Source organism: Eulemur rufifrons, chromosome 30 (genome assembly GCF_041146395.1).
Source record: "Eulemur rufifrons isolate Redbay chromosome 30, OSU_ERuf_1, whole genome shotgun sequence".
Lineage (NCBI taxonomy): Eukaryota > Metazoa > Chordata > Mammalia > Primates > Lemuridae > Eulemur > Eulemur rufifrons.
Genome location: NC_091012.1, coordinates 11,135,204 through 11,161,071, shown reverse-complemented (window position 1 = coordinate 11,161,071; position 25,868 = coordinate 11,135,204).

Here is a 25,868-nt window from a genome sequence, read left to right as displayed (position 1 = left end):
ATATATTTTAGTTGTCCATATAATTTCTTTCTATTTTTAGTAGAGACGGGGTCTCACTCTTGCTCAGGCTGGTCTTGAACTCCTGACCTCGAGCGATCCACCCGCCTCGGCCTCCCAGAGTGCTAGGATTACAGGCGTGAGCCACCGCGCCCGGCCTAGACTTGATTTTTGATTAATGTTTTTCAAATTTACTATATATGTAAGTTACTATGTATCAAAACTTTATTGTTTTCTAAGGTATATGTTTTGCAGAAATATTTCTCCACATTTATTATAGTTTTGCAGGGTTTTTATATAATAAAAATTTTCTGATGTTGAATAATCTTTGAGGAAATATTGAAAGATTCCTTTTCAGTGTATATTCTCCCATGTCCAATGAGACCTGTGATATAAGTAAAAGTATTTTTACAACTCTACTTCTGTATTTCTTTTAATATAATTGTTCTCATGCATTTTAATGCTTATACTTTGAGACATCAGTTTCCATAATCATTACATTTACCCACTTTTATCTAGTATGACTTCTTTGATATTGTTTAAGAGGTGACCAGTTATAAACGACTTTGCCACATTTTTCACATTTTTAGGATTTTTGTCTGGTATGAATTCTTTTATATAGAGTAAGGTGTATGTACCAGGTAAAGACTTTACTACAGTCTTCTCCTTTGTATTGTTTCTCTCCAGTACGAATTCTCCTATGTCTATTAAGGTTTGAGCACCAGTTAAATGCTTAGCCACATTCTTCATATTTGTAGGGTTTCTCCCCAGCATGGATTCTCTTATGTCTAGTATGGACTGAGCACTGGCAAAAGGCTTTGCCACATTCTTCACATTTGTATGGTTTCTTTCCAGTATGAATTCCTTTATGTTGAGCAAGGTGTGAGAACTGGGTAAATTCTGGCCCACGTTCTTCACATTTGTAGGATTTCTCTAAAGTATGAATTCTCTTATGTATAGAAAGGTTTGAACTGTGGTTAAAGTTTTGCCACATTCGTTACATTTGAAATTTATCTCTACAATATGTCTTACCTTATGTCTATTTAGATTTTAAGATTTACAAAAGACTGTCATATATTTGTTACATTGAAAGATTTGCCTATGAATAGTTGACAAACATTGGGTAAGTCCATCATAACATACTTTTTGCCTCTTACACTCACTCACACTTTCCCTGTCTTTCCTTAAGTATAATGGTTGAAGGCCACATCTTCCATATATTCTCTTTATTAGTTTTTGCGATGAATCTTTTATGGCCTGCTCTGGGAAAAGGTCTTGGGTGTAATGGGAAGGCAGTTTTGAAAGAAATGAAAATAACAAATTATCTCACTAACTAGACTGAGGTGAACAAACTTCACAAATTGAATATATAAAATTATACCAACCAGTCTAGAAAGAAAGTACAGTAGAATACGACAGTTCTTACTTTCATTATAGATGTATAAACTTAAAAATATACTTATAGAAAAGACTTTCTGAGAACTGATAATTGGTTAATAGTTTATAGCACCCCAGATAAGCACACCGCCAAGAACCTCATAGAAGTGCAATGAAACTTTGTTACGTTTCCCCACCAAAGCTCTTACTCCTCCCTGATACAGCATGATGTCTGTTTCAAAATCTCGTTTCATGGATTCTCTTTCAAAACGGAATCAATCTATTGGCACATATGTCCAAACATCTTCTTCTTGGGGTCTTTGCAAAGACTGGTATCTTCTATGACAAATACGTAACTTCCTGGGAAAGATACGTGCATGTCAAAAATAAAATCCTGTAGTATTATAATGATGGTACATAAAACAATTTAATTATGTATGAAATTTAAAAGAAAAAATCATAAAATAATCATTTCCATCTGTTAATAGATATACAGTATAAAATATATAATTATTGACATTAGTGACATAAAGTTATGGGCAGATGTAAAGAGAAAGAATTTTGGTATTCAACTGAAGTTAACTTGTTACCAGTTTAACATATGCTGTATCTTCAAAACTTATAGGTTATTCTCAGATTAAACATAAAGAAAATATTTATAGAGATACATGAAAGAAAGGGAGAAAATAACCAAAGCATATCATTAAAAAGCAATGGGACACAAAGCAGGACAAAAGGAGAGGGAAAGAAAGACAAAATAGTGATAATAGTTAAATAAAACAATTAATCCTAGGGAAATAGTAAGTCCTTTCCTTTGTGAACATTATGTAAATATTTATGCACTAGCATTCCCAGCCAAGACAAAATTGAATACAGGGATTAAAAAGTATATTCTGTCTACAAGAGATGTATCTTTATATCTACTGAAAACAATAGACTACAGTTGACAAGATACAAAAAGACATACCGAGAAAATGTTAACCATATGAGAAAAATAGAGGTCAAAATTATCTTAGGCACATTACATTTTAATTGAGAATGTTATATTTTATAAAATAAAATTCAAGTCAAAATTGTCACAAGAGACAACGAAGGACATTAAATAATAAAAGAGTCATTCACTGGGAACCTATGAAAATAATACATATATATTATATATAGTTTTTCTAATATCAAGTTTCCCAAATATATAATGAAACCATTGACAGAATTTAAGAAATAAACAGCCATATACTAATAGTAGGATAGTTCCATATTTCTCTTTCAATTATAATAAAGCCAGTCAAATTATTAATAAGAAAAAAGAGAATATGAAAATAGTATAAAGCAATTAGACTTGACAGATGTATAGAGAACACTCCACAGAGCAACAGTAGAATATACAATCTTTTTTATATTTCAGCATATCATGGCAGTACAAAAGTTTAGGTTACATATATTGCCCTTGCCCCCCCCCCCCGAATCAGAGCTTCAACTGTGTCCATCCCCTAGACAGTGTGCATCGCACTCATTATGTATGCATACACCCATCCCCTCCTCCCCCACATTTGCCTGACACCCACTTAATGTTATTCCTACATGTGCCCTTAGGTGATGATCAGTGAAACCAATTTGATGGTGAGTACATGTGGTGCCTATTTTTCCATTCTTGGGATAGTTCACATAGTAGATTGGATATAGGCTCTATCCAGGAAAATACAAGAGGTGCTATACACCATTGTTTCTTATACCTGAGTAGTACTCCATGGTATACATATATGACATTTTATTAATCCACTCATGGATGGATGGGCACCTGGGTTGTTTCCACATCTTTGCAATTGTGAATTGTGCTGCTATAAACATTCAAATGCAGGTTTCTTTGTTACAGAATGTCTTTTGTTCTTTTGGGTAGATGCCCAGTAATGGGATTGCTGGATCGAATGGTAGATCTTCTTTTATCTTTTTAAGTTATCTCCATAGTGTTTTCCACAGAGGTTTCACTAGTTTGCAGTCCCACCAGCAGTGTATGAGTGTTCCTATCTTTCTGCATCCACACCAACATTTACCTTTTTGGGACTTTTTGATAAAGGACATTCTCACTGGAGATAAGTGATATCTCAGTGTGGTTTTGATTTGCATTTCCCTGATGATTTGAGATGTTGAGCATTTTTTCATATGCTTGTTGGCCATTGTTCTGTCTTCATTTGAAAAGATTCTGTTCATGTCCTTTGCCCACATTTTGACAGGGTTGTTTGATTTTTTTCTTGCTCATTTTCCTGAGTTCTAAATAGATTCTAGTTATCAGCCCTTTATCCGATGTGTAGGATGCAAAAATTTTCTCCCATTCTGCAGGTTGTCTGTTTGCTCTCATGACAGTTCTTCAGGCTGTGCAGAAGCTTTTTAATTTGACTAGGTGTGATTTATTTTCATTGGTGGTGTAATTCCTTTTGGGGTCTTCTTCATAAATTCTTTGCCTACTCCAATGACTATAAGAATTTTTACAATATTTTCTTCTAGAATTCTAATAGTTTCACACCTTAGGTTTAAGTCTGTTACTCACCATCAGTTGATTTTTGTGAGAGGTGAAAGGTGTGGTTCCTGTTTCAGTCTTCTACATGTGGCTATCCAGTTTTCACAGCACCATTTATTGAATAACGATTCTTTTCTCCAGTGTATGTTTTTGTCTGCTTTGTCAAAGTTTAGATGGCTATATGAGGATGGTTTTATATCTGGATTGTCAGTTCTGTTCCCCTGGTCTATGTCCCTGTTCTTGTGCCAACACCAAGCTGATTTAATAACCACAGTCTTGTAGTATAGTTTGAATTCTGGTAAATTAATACCTCCCATTTTGTTCTTATTGCCTAAAATTGCTTTTGCTAAATGGGGTCTTCTCTGGTTCCATAAGGAGTGTAAAATTATTTTTTATATATATGTGAAAAATGATGTTGGCAACTTAATAGGGATTCCATTCAATCTGTAGATTCCTTTGGTTAGTATAGACATTTAAAAAATGTTGATTGTTCTGATCCATGAGCATGGTATGGTTTTCCACCTGTTTACGTGCTCTGCTATGTCTTTCCTCAGTGTTTCATAGTTCTCCCTGTAGAAGTCTTCTACCTCCTTAGTTAAATATATTCCTAGGTACTTTATTTTCTTTGTTGCTATTGTGAAGCTTATTGAGTCTTTGATTTGTTTCTCAGTTTGACTGTTATTGGCATATATGAGTGCCTCTGATTTGTGTGTATAGATTTTGTATCCTGAGACTTTACTGAATTCATTTATCAATTCCAGGAGTCTTTTTGTTGAGTCCTTGGAGTTTTCTAGATATAATATCATATCCTCAGCAAAGAGTGAGAGTTTGTTCTCTTCTGTCCCCATTTGGACACCCTTGGTTCTGTTCTCTGTCCTGATTGCTCTGACAAGGACTTCCAGCACTATGGTGGATAGCACTGGGGACTGTGGGCAACCTTGTCTGGTTCCAGTTCTAAGTAGGAATGCTTTCAATTTTTCCCTATTCAATATAATGCCGACTGTGTGTTTGTCATATATGGTTTGCATCATTTTTAGGTAGGCCCCATCTATGCCTATTTTGTTAAGCGTTCCTATCATAAAAGGGTGTTGAATTTTACCCAGTGCTTTTTCTGCATCTATTGAGAGGATAATATTTTGCTTCTATATATGTGGTGAATTACATTTCTGCATCTACCCAAAAGAACAACAGACATGCCATAAAAAAGACATCTGCACTCGAATGTTTATAGCAGCACAATTCACAATTGCAAAGTTGTGGGAACATCTCAAGTGACCATCAATACATTAGTGGATTAATAAAATGTTGTATATGTATACCATGGAGTACAACTTGGCCACAAAAATCAATGGCTATATAGCACCTCTTGTATTTTCCTGGAAAGAGCTGGAACCCATTCTACTAAGTGAAGTATCCCAAGAATGGAAAAATAAGCACCACATGTCCTCACCATCAAATTGGTTTCACTGATCATCACCTAAGAGCACATTTGGGAATAACACTAATGGGGTGTCAGGCAGATGTGGGGGGAGGGGAGGGGATGGGTGTATACCTACATAATGAGTGCAATGGGCACCATCTAGGGGATGGACATGCTTGAGGCTCTGATTCTGGGTGAGGGGACAAGGGCAATATATGTAACCTAAACTTTTGTACCCCCATAATATGCTGAAATAAAAAAAATAAAAAATTAAAAATAAGAATTTATGTAATCTAAACTTAAAAAAAAAAGTACAAAGGTGTTCCATATTGCCTATATCAGCAGAATCCAGCTCAAAATTATTCTCACTATATGAGTCTGGTACAGACTGGTTTATGTACATTAAACCATTGCAAATTTCTCCACATAACCTCAAACTGATCCAAATAATTTAAAATAAATCCAAACTGTCTTTTTAGGCAATTAATATCTGACCTTAAAGTTGACACAATTATTCACTTTTTACCGATGAAGAAAGGTTCAGAGAGGCAATATAGAATAGATGAAAGAAAAGAGATTACTGAAAGTTTTGGCATCAAAATTCATAGCTCAATCACATATGATGAACATGACTTAACCTCTCTAAACCTCATCTTTAACGTGGTTAAAATAACAGTATCTAATTAAATTATTATGAAGACTTTGGTATTATATAGAGAGCATTTAATCCAATGCCTAAGCATTCAATACCAGAAGCACTCAATAGATATTTGCTAATAGTATTATTATTCATTCCATTATTCAGTACAGGACAGGCTATACCATGGTAACATATAACTATCAAATATCCATGGCTTTATACAAGAAAGCTTTGTGTCTTGATTATATTTCAGGCCCACATAAGTCAGAGATATTTTCTTGGCATCTCTCTTTCAGTGCAAACTTGGGGTTTTTTGCTGGTTCCTTCTTCTGATTCTGCCCTCTCAGAGCTTTTCGGCTTCCAACCACACAGATGGAAGAACTGTGTGGAGAATTCATACCGTCCCTTCACTGCCTTGCATTCCCTTTGGAAGGAAGTTCATCACACCATCCCAAAATAAATCAGAAGAGGCCTGGGAAGTGCCCAGGAAGAGGAACATATGGGATGGTCACTGTCTCTGTCCCCTCCACACTGAGGTGCACGCTGAGGGAAGCAACAGGGGTATCATTTGGGCAAAGATTGTGATCCAGCCTAATGAACACTGCCTCCTACTCAGTTCCAGAAAATTGTTTTAATGTGGAAATGGGGCCAATCATCTAATCTTTCAAGAGAAGCTGATTTTTTTAAATTTCAGCTTATTATGGGGGTACAAAAGTTCAGGTTATGTATATTGCCCATGCCTCCCCCATCACCCGAGTCAGATCTTCAAGCGTGTCCATTCCCCAGACTGTGTGCATCGCACTATTATGTAGGTATACACCCATCCCCTCCCCCTCCCCCCCACATCTGTCTGATTCCCAGTTGGTGTTATTGCAAAATGTGCATTTATGTGATGATCAGGGAAACCAATTTGCTGGTGAGTATATGTGGTGCTTATTTTTCCATTCTTTGGATACTTCACTTAATAGAATGGGTTTCAAGTCTCTCCAGGAGAACAAATGAGATTCTATATCACCATTATTTCTTATAGCTGAGTAATACTCCATGGTATATATATACCACATTTTACTAATCCACTCATGTAGTGATGAGCATTTGGGTTGTTTTCACATCTTTGCAATTGTGAATTGTGCTGCTATAAACATTCGGGTGCAGGTATCTTTGTCATAGAATGTCTTCTGTTCTTTTGGGTAGATGCCCAATAATGGGATTGCTGGATTGAATGGTAGGTCTACTTGAATGTGTTTAAGGTATCTCCATATTGCTTTCCACGGAGGTTGCACTATTTTGCAGTCCCACCAGCAGTGTATGAATGTTTCTGTCTCTCCGCATCCACACCAACATGTATTGTTTTGGGACTTTTTGATAAAGGTCATTCTCACTGGAGTTACGTGATATCTCACTGTGGTTTTGATTTGCATTTCCCTGATGATTAGAGATGTTGAACATTTTTTCATATGTTTGTTAGCCATTCTTATATCTTCTTTTGAAAAATTTCTATTCATGTCCTTTGCCCACTTTTTGATAGGGTTGTTAGATTTTTTTCTTATCAGTCCTTTAGCTGATGTGCAGCATGCGAAAATTTTTTCCCATTCTGTAGGCTGTTTACTCTCATGACTGTTTCTTTGGCCGTGCAGAAGGTTTTTAATTTAATCAGGTCCCATTAAATATTGACAGGCAATTCTGTTAGAGAAAGAGAGAGAGAGAGAGAGAGAAACAGTGTGCTGACCAGATTCAATAGAATTTATGAGTTAAATACAAAGTCCCAATTCTGATTCAGTTTCATTCTTCCATTAGACAAACAGGGAAGCTAAATCCCAATAAAAGGTTATTGGCAAAAAAGTCAGTAAAAACTGAGAAACCCAGAATCAGGGCACAAACCCTTTACAGTGCTTTGTGTTCAAACACAGTTACATCAAGTCCATGATTTTCCCACCTTTCCTGTGTTCCCAGGCTCAGCAGTCTCACTGGGAGCAGAGCCTTTCTTGGTGGTGACATAGATGAGAAACATGGTGGGTGCAGACAAAGGGAGTGAGGAATCCCAGGGTCATTACATATGTATTAGTGATTTGTGTAGCCTTTTTGACTTACGAAGTGCCGATTCCTAGCTCTGGATTATTTTCTACTATGTTGCCTGTCTTGCTGATTTGCAGGAGTTCTGTATGTATTTTGGACAAGTCCCCTTGAAGACCTTGTATGTGTTTCAAAGATTTTTAAGGCCTTGAAGTTAAGGTCACCTGAGCACTTTCACCGCAGGGGAAAGAAACCATGGGGAGCAGAGAATTCACCCAAACAGTGAATGCTTCCAACTGTCACCTTCACTGCCCCTCCTCCTCCCAAGGCCCCTCAAAAAATGCGGTTGTGACACAGGAACACCTGAAGTACACTCAGTCACGAGTCCTATTTGTCCTTCAGAATTAAGACACTTCACAGCATTCAGAGGAGCTGGAGGGGTTCCATATTAAAAGCAGTAAAAATAAAAACCCTCACTAATTTGGTGTCTGGGAGAAATAGAGCTGTAACCATGACCAGGGCCTCCTGCCCCCACATCCCACCTGCCCAAAACCTCTCTCTTCCTGGTAGTCCAGCCTAGACATGACTGGTGACTGGAATTTTTAAGTAAACTTTTGGTGAGAAAGTAAAAAAAAAAAAAAATGATTCAGTAACCCTTCCCACCTCACCCTTTTCTCTGCCCCCCAAACACTTGCTCCCCCATCTCCCAGCCTCCACTTACCTTGATGAGTAGATCCTGGCTCAGCATGTTGTCTGTCTTTAGGAGGTTTTAAAAATTTCTGGAGCTTTTTCTGTGGAGATGGAAAAGAAAGGAGCATAAATTTGGGAACAAAGGGGAGGTGTGTACGTTCAAATTCTTTTTATTTAAGAACTTCAAAAATACCAAACTGCCTGGGTGAGCATTTTCACTGGATTCCTCTGAGTCTCAAGGGCTCCACAGCACTGGGGAAGGAGCTGTCATGCTGGTCCCCTTGGCTCCAGCCCCATTTCAACTGAGCAGCTGTTTATACAGTTCAGATGTGAGTTGGGCAAGGAGTTCCATTTCCTGTGTAGTACACATTTGAATGTCTCCAGTTGGCAACAGCCCATGCCTGATAGTTAACAAAACTAAGTGCTGAGTTGAAAATCCTGGCCTAAGGTCCATGGGGGAACTTAGAGATCTGCCCCATCAGCGCAACCCTGCCTCCAGTGTCCCTGGCTTTCTGTCGCCACCTAGGGTCATTGACGGGAATGGCCAGACTAGTGGGAGGTCCCTGGTCCACCCTCGTGCTCCTGTGGAGAGAGTGCTATCCATCTGTAAACCTGTCCCCAAGTCTTTTTGAGATGATATATCAGGGTGCTCTCCAGAACAGAGAGGATGAAGTGGGCTGAGGAGAAGTTCCAGAAATGAGATGCTCTTGGGGAGAGAAGAAAATAAAGCATGGGGAGGGGGACTTGGAGCCCTGCCTGCCCCACCTTCAGGCCCCTCTGCTGACATCTCCCATCCTGGATCAGACAGAGGCCCAGGGAGCCACAGGAGGGCACACCTGGGACCCCATGAGCAACAGTCACAGGGAGGAGGATTTTACTTCCACCCAAGGAAGGAACCCAGGGAGGAAATGAGCATCCAGCACTGAGCCATGGGTGTCAAGGCCAGTGTGCCCCTGACAGGAAGGGCCTATGAACTGTACAATCCTGAGAGATGATCAAGGAGAAGGGGCAGTTCCCTCATCTCCAGAGAGGGAATTCCCTGGCCCCTTTCATGGCTTACCGCGGTCATCCTGACCCAATTCCCCACCACTCTGGCCCTGTCCTGGCCCATCATACTGTGGTCCCTAAGACAGATGGTGATGACACAGTTGACCATACTATAGAAGTGGGTGAGGGTGGCACAGATGGTGGGTGCCAGGTGCTCCTTGTCCTTCTGGATGTCCTCCAGATGGAGCCCAGGCATCCATAGGGCACCACCTTCCTGAACAGCTCCTGGGGAGGAGGAGAGAGTCACATGGGCACAGGACAGCCCAGCTCGGAGTTCAGAGTCACCCAGAGTCCCAGATGAACTCGTCCTTCCTTCTTTCCCCTCTCCACATAAAATTCTCCAGAAAATATAAAAATCTCAGGAAAGTCAACACACTGAGCAAGAATCTGCTCATCAAAGTAACACGAAGGCCGGGAGGTGGGGCAAGTGCTGTGGGTGGAGAAAAGGGTGAGGTAGGAAGAGGTACTGGGCCAGGTATGGCTTTTAAAAAACATTTATCACTGACAGTTTACTTGAAAAATTCCAGTCATGTCTAGTCTGAACTAACGGAAGAGAGATGTGTGTGTCCATGGACAGGTGGGCTGGGGGCAGGAGGCCCTGGTCATGGGGTGTGGTGGTAGCAGCTGTGCTGTTCAGCTGTGGAGTTAGCAGGGCTCTGGCTCCCACACTGGTCCATATGCTGATGGAGCTTCCTCCAGGCTCTTGGGTGGATGGCAGGTCAGGCTTCCTTCCTTCCCCAAACTAGCGCAGCCATTCCTCAGGAACCAGGCCCCTGCTGCTCCTGTCTGCCCCGCACCTTCATGGGGAGGGGCTCTCTGCCTACACCAGATGTGGGGATAGCAGAGAAGGTTCACAGGCCAGGGGGGCAGATGGGCTGCCCAGCTTTGTGTCCCTATAGGCATAGGTGGGACAGACATGTGTTTTCTGTGGGTCTTCGCTATGCCCTTTGCAGACACTGCTCATCAGTGTCAGAATCACAGTCATAGGATTCTCAGTGCACTACCCAGTTAGCAGGGGCATGAGCTACAAGTGGTTTCTGAGAAGGAACCAGGGGACTCATGAATTCCCAGTGGATGCTTCCTGACCAGACCTCAGAATCTTCCATGTAAATGAGGAAGAAAACTGTCCCACCCAGCACCTTAGGCAGACCCTGCTTTATCAGTCAGGCATGGCACCTTGAGTGACTATTTCCTAAATGGATGGAGAAGCAGTTCTGTGTAAACTTTCCTCAGTAAGGTCATGAAGCTGTTGGTGTGTCCTCAAATGCAGCTTGTGGGTCAAAGATTACAGTGGGCCTGGGGCAGATGGGAGCCAGTCAGTCAGGCCTCCCAAGGCACCTGGTACCCCTCCTACCATGGATGGTCCTGGTTGGGGACATGGACAAGATAGAGAGCCCACAGGTGGGACCCTGGTCAGTGGTGGTGTTGGGTGTGGGTTGCAGGCAGCTGGGATGGGGCCCCCAGGTAGAGGGAGGAACCAGCCTTTCCTAGGGGGCCCTGGGCAAGTCACTGCCCTCCTTGGGCCTCTGTTTCCTCATCTGGAAAATATAGGGGTGATGAGCGTGTTGCGCATGCCTCACAGCCTCATGATGACATTCAAGGGAGGACAGGAATGTGAGGGTGCTTGTGCCTGGCTCTTCCACAGAGGGATGGTGGTGAGAACAATGACGACAGCTACATGACACTGAGTCCTCAGGAGACCCTGTGAGGTAAGTGTGGTTCCCATGCCACTCTCCAGATGAGGAACTGTCTCAGGGCGGCCAGGCTGCATGCCCAAGGTGACACAGTGAGTGAGTGTTGCAGTTGGGAGTGCATCTAGAATGAGAGCTCATGGAGTGATCATAGCATTGCACCAGCTGACTCAGGCCAGGTATCCAGGGCCCAAAGCCGGGGGGGGCTGTGGTGTAACTCGGTGAGGGGAGGATGGTCTCACTGACCTTGTCCCTGACCGTAGCAGGTGGCCACCCTGGAGAGGAACCCCCAGGAACCCTAGATGAAGCAGCAAAGGCTGAAGAAGGTGAGTGGGCTTGTGGCTGCAGGGAGTCAGAGGACAGGGTTCTGTCTCCCAGCTGGAGGCCTCCACATCAAGAGAGCAGGGACTTTCCTGCCCTAGCTCTTCCCTCTTGCAGCCGCGGTGCCTGAAATGCCTCCATCAGAGAGATCAGAGCGAGGGCCTGGAAGAATATGGCAGTTTTGAGGCTGGGGGCACAGGTCTCAGGCTGGGGAGGGCAGGTCTGGGATTGAGGACAGATGTGGGGATGGGACAGCAGGTGTGGGGTTCCCAGGTGGAGTGGTGTAGAATTTCAGGTGCCTGGGTGGTGTGGAGGGAAGGTCTGGCATTCCAATGGGAGCAAGGGGGGTGGTCAGAGGTTCCGAGGGTGGGGTCGGGGAGCGGGAAGCTGTCTGTGGTCTGGAGCCAGGCATGTCATGTATTCCAGGGGCTGGGGACTGGTGCTCACCCAGAGACTTACCTGCTGGCAGGCTCCCCACACCCATACCCCAGATGCTTGGCATCCTGCATAGTTCTGGATACTGGAAGTCCAAGATCAAGGTTCCAGCAGGATTGGTTTCCTTAGGGACCATGAGGGAAGGATCTGCTCCAGGCCTCTGTCCCTGGCTTGTAGATGGCATCCTCTCCCATGTCTTCTTGTGATCTTCCCCCTATGTGCTTCTGTCCAAATTTACTCTTATTCTCGGAATACCTCTCATATTGAATTATGGCACACCCTAATTATCTCATTTTAAATTTATTACCTCTGTCAAGACCCTATCTCCTAATATGGTAACATTCTGAGGTACTGGGAGTTAGGACTTCAATATATGAATTTTTGGGGGTGCAACTTAGCTCATAACATCCCCTATCTCCCCAACCATTCCTTAGAAAATAGTGCCCCTAATAACTGACACATTTATTAATTTAGTTTCTTAAAGTTTCTCTACTTAAACATCAACTCCAAAGGGCCAAATTCTTTATTTTGTTAACTGATGTATCTCCTGTGGCTAGCTCCCTGCCTGGAGACACAAAAATATTCATGAATTAGTGATGCATACTATCAAGCCATTGCAAATTACTCTGTAAAAAAAAAAAAAAAAGCAATGGCAGAGAAAGATGTTCAAGGTATAGTGTTAAGTGAAGAAAGCAACTTACAAAAAAACTCATAGGTAGGATAGTTTCATTTTAAAATTATGTACAAATAATTTATTTTTATTAAAATAAAACAGAGAAAGATGCAACAAAATGCTAATAGTAAGTAGCTCTTGGAATGTGATTTTGATTTATTTTTCTCCTGTTTATGTTTCTTTTCTAACTTCTCTACAGTGAATATATGTTACTTCTGTAAGAGGCAAAATGTAATAAAAATTAATAACACTTAGATTTTTTCTCATAGCTTTAATTGACTGTTAAGAAAAAAATATTATTATTTTTTCTTTTGAGACAAGGTCTCACTCTGTTGCCTGAGTTAGAGAGCAGTGGCCTCATAATAACTCACTGCAAACTTGAACTCCTAGGCTCAAGCAATCCTCCTGCCTCAGCCTCCCAAGTAGCTGGGACTAAAGGCATGTGCCACCATATCTGGATATTCTTTTCCATGCTTTGTAGAGTCAGGGTCTTTCTATGTTGCTCAGGCTAGTTTGAACTCCTGGCCTCAAGTGATCCTCCCACCTTGGCCTCATAAAGTGATAACATTACATTTATGATCTGCCATGCCATGCCATATGTTTCTTTTTCAGTGGGGAGTGCTGGGAAGCACAGTGAGTAGTCAATCTCTTGAAGCCCGGTGGCTGGAAACATGGCCTATGGAATATGTCTAGTCTGGGTTCAAGCTCTCACTTGACACTTTCTAGATTTTTGTTCCCAGGCATGTCTGTTACTCATACTGTCCTAGTATTTCATCTGTAAAATGGTGTAATATTGGTACTCACAGGACATGGGGCTGTCTCCAGTCTCTGGACCATCCTGGAATTTCATTCTTTTGATCACATTGATTTGGAAATGTCAAGACGCCAAGGTTCAGAGATATGTCCCAGGTTCTGTTCCCCCTTTATTCTCTTTCAAAGGCAAGCCAAGCAATATCCAAATACCCCTCACATTGGCTGGACACAGGGCCTTGACTAAGGTGAGATAAAGAGCCACTTGCCACAGGCACCAAATTTAAGGGTCACCAAAAACACTCAGTAATCATAATTTATATGTTGATGCAATATTTTTAAAAATAAAAATGATGTAAAAAATCAAAATAAAAAGTATGAACAAGAATCAACAATTTTAATAAAGACTGGATAAATATTACTTATTTTTCCTTTGCCTCAGGTGCCGGTATGGTCAGCAAAGCACGACTTCTAGCCCACTGCCTGAAGGCAGTTGACCATTAGTTATATAAATCCTTATTAAATGTTTTTTAATTATAATTAATTGTCCAAATTATCTTAAGACTCAGAAGCAGCATTGCTCACTCTGTGATTGGCCTTCAGTCAAGGCCTTGTTAGGATGTCAGTAAGTAATGTATTCCTATGACCCTGTTTATTCCTTTTCCCTGTACAGACACCTAATCACAGTTGCTACCCACTTACAGATCTCTTACCTCATTAAGGACCCTGAGAGAAAGGTTTCTCCGTATTCTCATATAGAAACATAAAATGCCAGCAAAGCATGATTCCTACCAAAAAGAGCACTAAGCAGAGTTGGCAGATGTTGCAGACTTTTCCCCAGACACTTCTGGGGAAAGACACACATATCTTGGCATGCTTTGCTTAAAAAAAAAAAGTAGCAATAGCAAAGAGTCCTTTTATTCAATCTACTTCCTTAGAGAAAGAACAATCCTGACATGGTGGGGTTAGGCAGGTCTTTCATCTCAGTGGAGGGCTTCCCGAGAGATATTCATATTACCATATCCTGGGGGTTCTGTTGGTTTTATAGTTTATGCATGTAAAGCAACTCAAAGTACACATCCACATGGCAGTTGCTAATTAAAAGTAACAATGAAAATCACATTTAAAATCCTATTTTATGTAATGGTTTCATTTTACATAAGACTCTTCATTTGCTGAAATCATAGATTCTAAGTTGCTCTGTCAAAGTGATCCCTAGAAAAATGTGATGTTCTAGGTGTGTGAATTTTGGAAATTTTCCATATTACTTGTTAGGGTGTGAGCTAGTGAATTTGGGTTTAAGAAAGATTTCTCCAAACAAAGTTTAAGACAGAAAGAGGAAAAAAAGTTTATTTTACTTTTTCCAGACAGGAAAAAGGGCCAACAGGAAAGAGGAAGAGGGAGAGTGTGTTGGCATAGAAGACCAGTTACTCAGACTTTTTACTTAGGAGTTGTAAAGAGAGTGAAGATGATTTATTGCTGTAGACAAATTAACAGGGTACTATGAATTGCTGCATCTGCTGCTTCTCTTTACTTAGTGGCAGGCAGATTAGAGAAGTGGCCACCTTTCCTTTGGAGACAGATTTATTGCTTGATTGTGATCTTGTCATTGATTCTGCCCTTGAGATATAGTTTAGGGCAGAAACTGAGGCCTGTGCCTAGCACATCTGCTGTCCACTCAGGAACTCCTTGAGGCTATAAGAAAACACATTCTAAAAGGCAGTGAGCTGGTGAATGTAAAGAGAAAGATTTATATTTCCTTTCTATCTGCTTGGATCCTTTCAGATGTTGTGAAGATGGAACCCCATGGTGTTCCTGTCAGGAAGGAGAGAGGAGAGAGGAGAGAGAAAGAGAGAAAGAGAGAAAGCATGAGTGTGTACAAGTGCTCATATGATTTTTTATAGCCCTTACTATGGGTTAAATATTTTTTCTGTTATTTCACTAACAAGGCCATCCTTTCATTACTCTTCGTAGTTTGATTAATGTGTGTGTCATTTTTTAAAAAAAGTAAGTTGAATATATTATATATGACTATGTATATTAAAAATATAAGTGGACATCAGAAAATAGATTTAACTTGTGGAAAATTTGTTTCTGGAAGCATCTGCAGAAATTTGCATTCTTTCTACTTTCTAAAAAACCCAGAGGCCAAGGGGGAAAAGGGTTCTTTTGATGTCAGATAGTGCATAAGACTTAGATTTCATTACAGTAGTGTTAGCTTAACCCATTATAAGGTGATGATCTGGTTACACTTCATAACAGGGATGAAACTGGTTTTGAGGTTTTGAGTTTTTTTCCTTCAGTTGAAGGAATGCTGCTCACCACACCTTCCCTACTTCCCCCATGTTTTTAGATTGATGGGTTCACTAGAGAAGTGAAACACATTGGGTATTATACTGCCGTGTTCTGACTACTCTGAGACCACTATGCTATGAAGGATGTCTGACCAGTTCTAGATATGCCAGCCTTCAGTGGCTAGGTGCCTGACATGCAAGTCATCGGGGACTTCCAGTCTCAGGCAATGTGATAAGGAGAAGAGCAGAAAAACCCAGCTGACAGCTAGAACTGATGCTCTAGACATATGGCCGCAGGTGGGCAGTCTCAGCCAGGGCCAATCACCAGATCCACTCCAGCTGAGGCCCCAGTCATCCTGGAGAGGGATGAACAGTACCTACTGTGGCCTAATTTCCTGACCCAAACTCATCACCATTACAAAATGGTGGTTGTTTTAATAAAACAAAAATGCTACAGAAGAACAGAAAGCAGAAGCAGAGGCATAAATGAAAGTAGAAAATACTGAAAAATAAGGAATCATTGTAAACTGTTGAAAAATTGTGATTGTTGGTACTCTCAATTCAACTTGTTTATTCATTTACTCAAGAAGAATGTATTAAGACTGCTACAACAAGCTAGACACTATACTTAGTGTAGGGGATACAAAAAAATAAACGCAATAGCTCTGTCCTAAGGGAGTACCTACTTTTATGGGGGTGTGAGACAAGTAAAAAGTTACCATATAATGTGATAAATGTTGCTCTTAGTAAGAGTTTGAAGCAGGAACTGATTGCATTGAAGATATAGAACCTCACAGCCTTGCAGGAATCAGAGAAGCATTGCAGAGGAGGCTCTGCTTGTGATAAGGCTCAAAGAATAAGTAGAGGTTTATCAGATGGCCAAGCTGAGCAACTACTGAAGTTCCAATTCTTTGGATTTTTGAGCTAATGCTAAGGCAGCCAAGATGAGGGCAAGCCTGGTTTGGACACCATGGCTTCAGTTGCTCTTGTGGTCTCCAAGTTGTTCTTTACCTCTCCTGGGAAAAGCATTGGTTATATTGATTACAAAATCAGAATTTTTTATAGAAGTATTCTCTTTCATTTGTGTGGAGCTACTGGAGAGAAACAGCTTGTGTGGTGTGTGGCATTACGCAACCCAGGTTCATCACATGAGCACCCTACAGAAGCCAAATCTGCTCAGCTGAGGAGCTGAAGCCCTAGTCCCAATAAAATGTAATCTAAGTTGGTGAGCTTTTATTTTTTTGGTGTTCTTTCTGTACACAATTGTCTCTTTATTGTTAGAGACAAGGTCTCACTCTGTCACTCTGGCTGCAGTGCAGTGGCATAGTCATAGCTCACTGCAGCCTCAAATTCCTGGGCTCAAGTGATCCTCTGTCTCTTCCTCCCAAGTAGCTGGGACTACAGACATGTGCCACCATGCCCAGCTAAATTTTTTTCTTTTTTGTAGAGTTGGGGTTTCATTATATTACCCAGGCTGGTGTCAAACTCCTGGCCTCAAGCAACCCTCCATCCTCAGCCCCCCAAAATGCTGGGATTATAGGCATGAGCCACCACACCTGACCAAACCTGTCTCTTCAGACAAGTTTTCTTGGCCCTACATCCATCATGATTGCTTTCCTAATCTCTTCTGACAGAAAAATTCTAGAAGTAATTCAGGATGGACTCCATACTAGCAATGGGTTGAGAAAAATTTTAGATTTCCTACAGCACCTAGAAAAATGGAACTGGAAGCAAATAAGCCATTATAAAGCAGAGAACAGTAAAGGGCCAGAAAGTCAAAAAAGAAGCTCCCAGTCTCTCTTAAAACTGCAGTTCCTTCCTTGAACTTGCCTCACAAAATGTCCTGTTTGGAACTGAAATCACAGTGGACATTTGGGGCCAGAACTGACCTGTCCAATGAGCAGAATCTGCCCTTGTGATATGGCAACTGACACCCTTTTGATGTATTTTTCGGAGCATCATTTCAAATAAATTAGTATTCTCATCTCAACTGACTCACTTGGCAGCAACAAATCCACACACTGAGAACAGAGAAGGCTGGAGAATATTTAAATAGTGGAAAGAAACAGTTAGAAGAGAAATTAGGCAGTTTATTAAAATACAAGTACCAGCACCATCAAATGCTCAATTTACTGAAAAAACTAGGTTATGCTTTTTTGAAGTTGGGAATGAGAGAAATCAAGTTGCTCCACAGCAAATCAGTTACAACAGTAATTTTAAACACTTTTGTTAACAGATGCCTTTGAGAATATGATAATAACTATAGACTCTCTGCCCAGAAAAAAATGTACATATAACTTACACACAAATCCTATTGTATTAAAACAACTAGTATGATAACAAAATGGAATTCATTTGGTAACAGCACACACACAATAAATCGTATAATCCTGATCTCTTGGCCACCATAAAATCTTTCTTTCATCTGACATAAAGTTTCATTTTATAGAATGAAGTTTAAGGTTCTCTCCACTTTTTTAGTCCTCTTAGCTTAAGAAAAGATCATTAAAAACTCCTTGTATGTTTTCTATATGTGTTTGTAAATGGCTATGAAATTTTATTGTGATTATTCTTGGTTTAAGCTAAAACTTCCCTGATATTTTCTTACAGATTGTGGCACAGAGTGCTAGTTGTCATACTTGTGCATTAGTCACCTTAGCTATGTGACTCTATTTTTTGAGCCTCCCTTCCAGCTAGGTATGGCCATGTATCTTAGCTTTAAGCTGATGATTTGTAAGCCCTGTGTTATGTGGACTTCTGAAAAATCTTCCTTCTTCATCCCTTCCTCCCCCTTGCTGAGGAGATACATAGCTTCTGATCAATAGAGTTCCTAGGCCCATAAAGCTGGTGATGTTGGGCAACACTGTCTGTTGACTCTCTTACTAGAACATAATTTTCATGAGAACAGGAACCTTGCAGATCTTGGTCAAACAACATCCCCAGCACTTAAAAAGTGTGTCACATGTGCTATGGGCTCAGGTATTGAATGGTTACTGGATGAATGGATGAATGAAGGAGTTTACTCCAGACCCATATAAACAAGATCTCAGCTTCTTTCAAAGAATCAAACTCTTGCTTAGGCCAGGCACAGAGTCTTGTGCCTGTAACTGTAATACACTGGGAGTGGACATGGGAGGATTGCTTAAGGCCAGGAGTTTGAGAACAGCCTGGATAACACAGTGAGACCCTGCATCTACCAAAAAAAATAGAAAAATTAGCTGGGTATGGTGTCCCATACCTGTAGTCCCAGTTTTTTGGGAGGCTGAGGCAAAAAGATTGCTTGAGCCCAGGAGTTTGACACTGCAATGAGCTATGATAATGCCACTGCACTCTAGCCTGGGCAAGAGAGTGAGACCCTCTCTCTCAAAAAAAAAAAAGAAAAAGAAAAAGAAAAAGAAAAAGAAAAAAAGAAAGAAAGGAAAAGAAAACACTTGTTTAATACAAATCACATTACTCTTCTTTTCTTCCTCTTTGCTCTCCCAGACTTGCCACTGTAATAGGATAGGTGCTTATTTTCTTAATGCTCTCCAATATTCCATTCTAACAACATGTTTTTAACTCAATTTTTATAAAAAGGCTTCCCAATATCTTCCTGCTTAGTCAGTTTAAAATTCTTCAATTTTCCAGGTCATGTAATATCTATTTTTGTGTGTGTTTATTGTTAAATGCAGACACTATTTTGTAACTTAAAATAGGCATCATCTCAAGTCTACAAGAACTATCCAAAATAGTATGTAATGACATTCCAAGGACTTCAGACATTATTATTAATATTATCACAGAATGCAGTCACTAAATCCTAAGCATTTACTACACTAGATATTAGTTACTGAGACTGAACTTTGTTGAATCTTTTCCCATTCCACTGTGGTCTCCCACATTTCAACATATCACTGATTTTTGTTTTTAAATTTTACTTAAATATTTCAAATAGAATAGAATAAGAATAAATACTAATCATTCCTGCTTCCCTGACTTTTTCATTCTGTTGTATTTAAAAGGTAACACTCCTTCTGGCTCTTTTTGTGGTCTCGTATGTGTTTATAAGGTTTGTAAATATTCACTTTTTGCCATTACATATAATTTTCTTATTTTTTTTACTCTTCTCCTGATGTTGTTGCTACTTCTTTTAACTATTTGGGGTAAAATTAGTCCCATCTTCCACTTTTATGATATATCTATTTATACTTGAGCTCCTTGATTTTTGTGGAAATTTCTTTTCCATTGACCCACCTTTGAGGAAAGATATCTGTTTGGGTTCTTTTTTAGGTGTATTGAGGTCTTGTGAAGTGTAGACTTCTCTATTTATCAATCCCTTTTTCACAGAGTAGTTTTTTAAGTAGAAATCTATTAAAATAGAGAAACATAAAGGTCATTGAGAGAGCTCTTCCTAAACCCCTCCTCTACCAGGAATGTCTTTATAGTCACATGGGTCTTTTCTCCCTCCTTACTCTTGTATTTGTCCAAAGATAATGTATCCCTACTTCGGATGGCATCCACTTCTACTTTCTTGGGGACCTTGTGCTATTAATTCTTTTTTTTTTTTTTTGGCTGTTTGAATTATGAATTTATTTACAACTTGCCTAGGTTATAATAAATGATTACTGTTCTATTATACAAACATAACAGTAAATGTTTCTTTTAAATACAAAGACTGCAAATGAATACATGAAAAAATTACACACATGTACAATATTTATAATTTATAAATGCAAAGTTAAGACCTCTGTAAGTTATTGCACTTGTGCATTTTACAAAGATTTTTATGTCATACATACAAAATTATTTTTTTAATTTACTAACTCATCAACTATGATAAAGTTGAATATTGTTAACTTGAAATTCTTTCTCTTTCCAATAGAGAGCCTATCAAAACTTTGAATGCAGATTTGTTGACTCTACAAATCAGTTCTTACGAGCATTGTATTTTTGATAGCACATAAACTCTATTACACTCCAGCAGCTTTTGGTCAACAAGGAGATCATCACCTGCAAACTCTTAGATGCCGTATCTAGATATAGATATAGAATCACTTTTATTCATATGTTCATGTAAAGAAAGTCACCTGTCTTCTCAGAAAGAATCAAGATGCTGAATTTGTACAAATTTTGGTAAACACAGTGTTTTGGGCAAGCACGTAATTTCAGATAGGTAGGGGCATTGTGTAGAAATACCTCTGTGGATAAATCTATTGTACTTTCAATTTGCACACTAAATGAACACATAGCATATACACCATATAACACATCAGATGGAAAATAATGTTTCCATATGTCATCTATACAGGCTATTTCAGATACAGCATAGGAATGGATATTAAAGTGACTAAAGAAAAAAATAAAGACTGTAATGCCCATGGTATAATGATATTTTAGTTGGGCTTAAGTATTAGATAATACACTTTTAAAACTTAACTTACAATAGAAATAAAACCTTTCCACTTAAACTTCTGCCAATATACAGTACTATAAAAACATTGATTGAAAACTGAACTGTGTAAACCAACTTCCTATTTGGCAAACTCTGGACTCAGCTGTGTCTGTCTTGGTCCTTAGGTGACGTTACTCACCCCCCACAGAGCCATGCCCTGTGTGATTGCAGTTGCAGTTTTCTCACACCTGCAGGAAAGAGCAGGTACACTATATCCGACTTAAAAAGCACTGCTTTCCATTGTTGAGGGAAGAAGAGAAAAATCAAGTGAAGATAGTAATGCTTCTTGGGATTTTAAATGTGTTTCTTGGGAAACATTGACATGTCTTTCTTTTTGTTCTATCTTCTTAATTTGGAACGAGCACACCACTGAAACTTTTTTCTTTCTTTTTTGCTATTTTTATCCATCACATAAAATGCATCCAATGCTTCAGATAACCAAAATATCCAGTTTAAAAAAAGATTTAAAAAGTGTGTACTGCATTGGATTTCACATATTTAAACTTAATATAAATGTATAAAGAAGTCAGCAAAAGGTGTATCAGGATAACTGCTTATGCTCATGTAAAAATGTAACAGCCATGGGCTGGCAAGTCTCCTCTAACTTTAAGATTTTTTTTCACCCTTGGCTCTTACCCTTTCACATAAACTATGCTCAATTTTTTATCTTGAAAAGAAACTTCCTTACTCATACATTTCCCTTTAACTAATACTACAACTCTCTTCTCAGTCAAATGTTTGGGAAAACAAACCCTCAGTTTCTGTCTTCACTTTCTTACCTCTAGTTCACTTCTTTCCCCATTGCCTGCCATCCACTCACTCACACACATCCCCAGTCACTGAATTGCCATAGGCAATGGCATCTGTAACCTTCCTCTCCTCCTGGTGACATTTGACTGTGTTCTTTAGGGTATTACATATCGAGTGCCTATTGAGCAAGCACTGTGCTAGGTGCTGCCATTACAGGAATGAGAAGAGCAGATGTCATCCCCATTGTGATGGGACTCACTTGATCAGGTTTCACTGCTCAGTTTTGCAGGCTTCACTTAATGCCTCTTAACTTTGCCTATTCTCCAAGTCTCTTTCCTTTCCAACCCCCATTATTATACACAACTTCTCATGGTAATCGCTTCTATACCCATGGCTTCAATCACTTTCTATATGCTCTGATGACAACACAATTTTAAATTGTTTTTTATTTAACAACATTATTTTATACAAAATACCTCATTTGATAAAACAATAGATATGAAGTTATTCTGTGAAAGTAATCACTTAAAAATATGACAATCAACTGGGTGTGGCTCATGCCTGTAACCCTAACAATTTGGGTGCCTTAGATGGGAACATTGCTTGAGGCCAGGAGTTCAAAACCAGCCTGAGAAACATAACAAGATCTTGTCTCTAAACACACACACACAAAATAGCAGGATATTGTGGCACATACCTGTAGTCTACGCTACTCAGGAGGTTGGGGAAGGTGAGTCACTTAAGTCCAGAAATTTGAGGTTACAGTAAGCTATTGTGATGCCACTGCACTCTAGCCTAGACAATGGAATGAGACCCTATGTCACAAAAACTGTGAGATGCTTAACATATAAATTTAAGGAAATTTTTCCCAATTACTCAAAATGTTTGATTTATTATGTAATTTTTGAAAACATAAGTTGGGATGTCACAAAATGGATTTAGCCTACAGAGGTTTCAACCAGAGAATGCCATTTTAGTGTGCCTTTTAGAGTCAAAAACTATCTCCTTCCACAAACCTATTCCTCTTCCTGCATTTTCTGTCTAGGAGAAAGGCACTGCCATCTACCCAGTCCCCAAAACTAAAGCCTTAGCTGCCGCTTTTGCCACCTACTCCTACTTTTCTTCCACACCAATCTTCCTACAGTATTTCCTAAATGACCACAAATCCTTTCCCTCCACTTCAGTCACTGATACCGCCTTTAGTTTAAATCCTCACTCCTTTCCTAGATGAACATAAAGTCTGTTGTCCTGTTGCTTCTTTCAATCCCTCCTTACTGTGCAAGTGACCTCACTACAAACACATGTGCTAGTGCCTCTTCAACCTTACAGGGTTCAATACCTCTCATTTTCAAGGATAAAATTAAAACTACCCCAGCATTTAATTGGGGGTCAGAAACATCTAGGTTTGCATCCCAGATTCAAGCACTGTTCAGCAGTGTGACCTCAGATGACAGAACTCTCTAAGCCTTTGTTTTCTCATCTGCCTGAACTCACTGATGGTTGCGACTGTTTCATACCCACAGTGCCTGGCACATAGAAGGGGCTTAATGCATCCAGTTAAATGAAGGGAAAGCATTTTAAAGTTCACATCAAAAAGTTCTTCTCCTTTTTAAAAAGTATACTTGACTTTTTCCTTTAGTTTCTAATAATCAGGGTCAGGCGCTTGTAGGAATCCAGATTGTCTGGGGTCAAATCCTTGTCTCACCACCAGAGCAGTCATGTGACCTTGGGGAAGGTACTGCCTTCTGCATGTCAATTTCTTCTGTATTAACAAAACCTAACACGTCATTGTTTGGGGGGTTAAATGAGTATACCACAGCTGGAATAGTATAGGGCACATAGTGCCTGCCAAATGTTAACTATTCATCTTCATGGAATCAGAACTGTGGTACCCCACAGTGTGATTTCCAATTTTGTATGAGGGAATTGTGTTTTATGTGTTGTTGTTAGTAAAAGAAGGAAAATCTGGAAACTGCTGCCTTGGAAGAAAGAAACAAAGGTGAGAAAAGGAAGTTGGTGAGTCCCAGCAATTCAGACCTGGGAGGGATGAATCTGATCCCTATTTTATGGACAGTGAAGTGGAGGGTGATGTATCCTCAGGTCTCACTCAAGACACACAGTAGCAATCTTTATTGAGAGTAGGACCAGTTCCCTGGGGATTGTTATGGTCATGTGACAGGTAAAAACTAATACTTCTGAGAATACAAGAGAACATTTAGTTACAAGAACAAATTTGGGTATAAATTTGGTGAGCAAATGAAAGCTGTTGGACTCTGAAAAACTGAGTTGTTAATGGAACCAGCTCTTTACTGACAGGGGCTTTCTATAGGGTCCATTGATGAGGATGGCTTTGAGGAACAAATGCCCACTGTGCTTCCCACGGGACTGGAAAGTTCCCAGTAGCCAGGAATGAAAACTGGAGTCCGGTGCTCACCGTCAGAGGGGTGGGGCAGGGAAGGGCAGGACATTGTGAGTCATGTGCGTGGGCTCTGAGGTAGGCATGTTGGGGGGTGGGACTCTGCGTGTGATTGGTTCCTTGTAACCAAGTAACCACAGGACACATTCTGGTTGGCAAGAGCCTGCCAGGGCAATTGGCCTTCAGTCAGGAGGTGGTGACAGAAGAGGAGGAGGTCGGACTGAGCTCTCTTCTAGCAGTGGCTGTGCCATTCAGTATTTTTTGGATATTTACCACTTTTAAATAAGCCCAGCTTGTCACTGCCGTAGCGCACAAGTCAGCTCGGGGGAGGCAGCCACTGCCCTGGTTTGGGGGTGTGGCAGAGGCTGGAACCCTGCCCAGAGCAGGGCTGCAGGGTCAGCAGGCTGCCGAGAGAGAGAGAGGAGTCGGGGTCAAGCAAAGGTACAGGCAAAAGGCAACAAGGGGAAACAGCAGAGGCAGCCCCTGGGGAACATGCTGAGCTGTTGTGTGTCCCCCAATACCAGCCCCACATTGGGCTGGCGTATCCATGCAATTGAGATGGACTATGAGTCTGAGATCTACCTGGCGGCAGCCAGGGACATGGTGGCAGTGGCTTCTGCACCTGCTGCCATGGAGCCTGCTGAACTGGATTCTGGAGGTGGTTAGGGCCCCCACCTGCAGCACATCAGCGACAAAGGGATGCCCAAAGGTAGGGAGGTGGCACACCTCAGACACATCTGTGGCCTCTGCCTCCCCCAGGGTTCCCTGGGAGGCATCCACTATCTCAGGCTCCTTCCTACCTGGAGCTGCTTTTCCAGGGGTGGGTACCAGGGATGAAGGCTGGCTCTGCCTCATGTCCCCACCCCTTAACTTTTCCCCACCTTGTCTGGCCAGTTTCTTTCCTTCCTCCTGACCCAAATTACCAGTTGCTGCTCCTTCTTTCCATTCCCCCAACCCCACATGGGAGCCTGCAGCCCACACCTCCTTTGGTCTGTAGCTCTCTTCATCATCCCATAGGAACTGATAAATCTTTTTGGTATATTCTCGCTCATTTCTCGATGAACATTCAACTACCCCCATTTATGGAGTATTCTTCCCATTCTCTGTCCTTCCCCATCCAAAGTGAAGGAGCCAGGGAAGGGCCTCATTGTTCCTTCCTCCCAGTCATTAAGGTAGCTGATACTCAGGATAGTTCACACCCAAATATTTGAGGATTTCTTATTTAAATTCAAAATAGAAGTTGCCATAGGAGACTCTATATGGTATTCTTAATACAGGTTTTCTGTTGCCTTGATGAAAGCTTTCTTTTTCCCTTCCAACTATAATTCAAACACAAAGAAAGAAATTTGGGGGCTGCTTAAAATAACTGAAAAGTGTGAAATGTTATTGCCAGAGCTGCAGAATTTTTTTT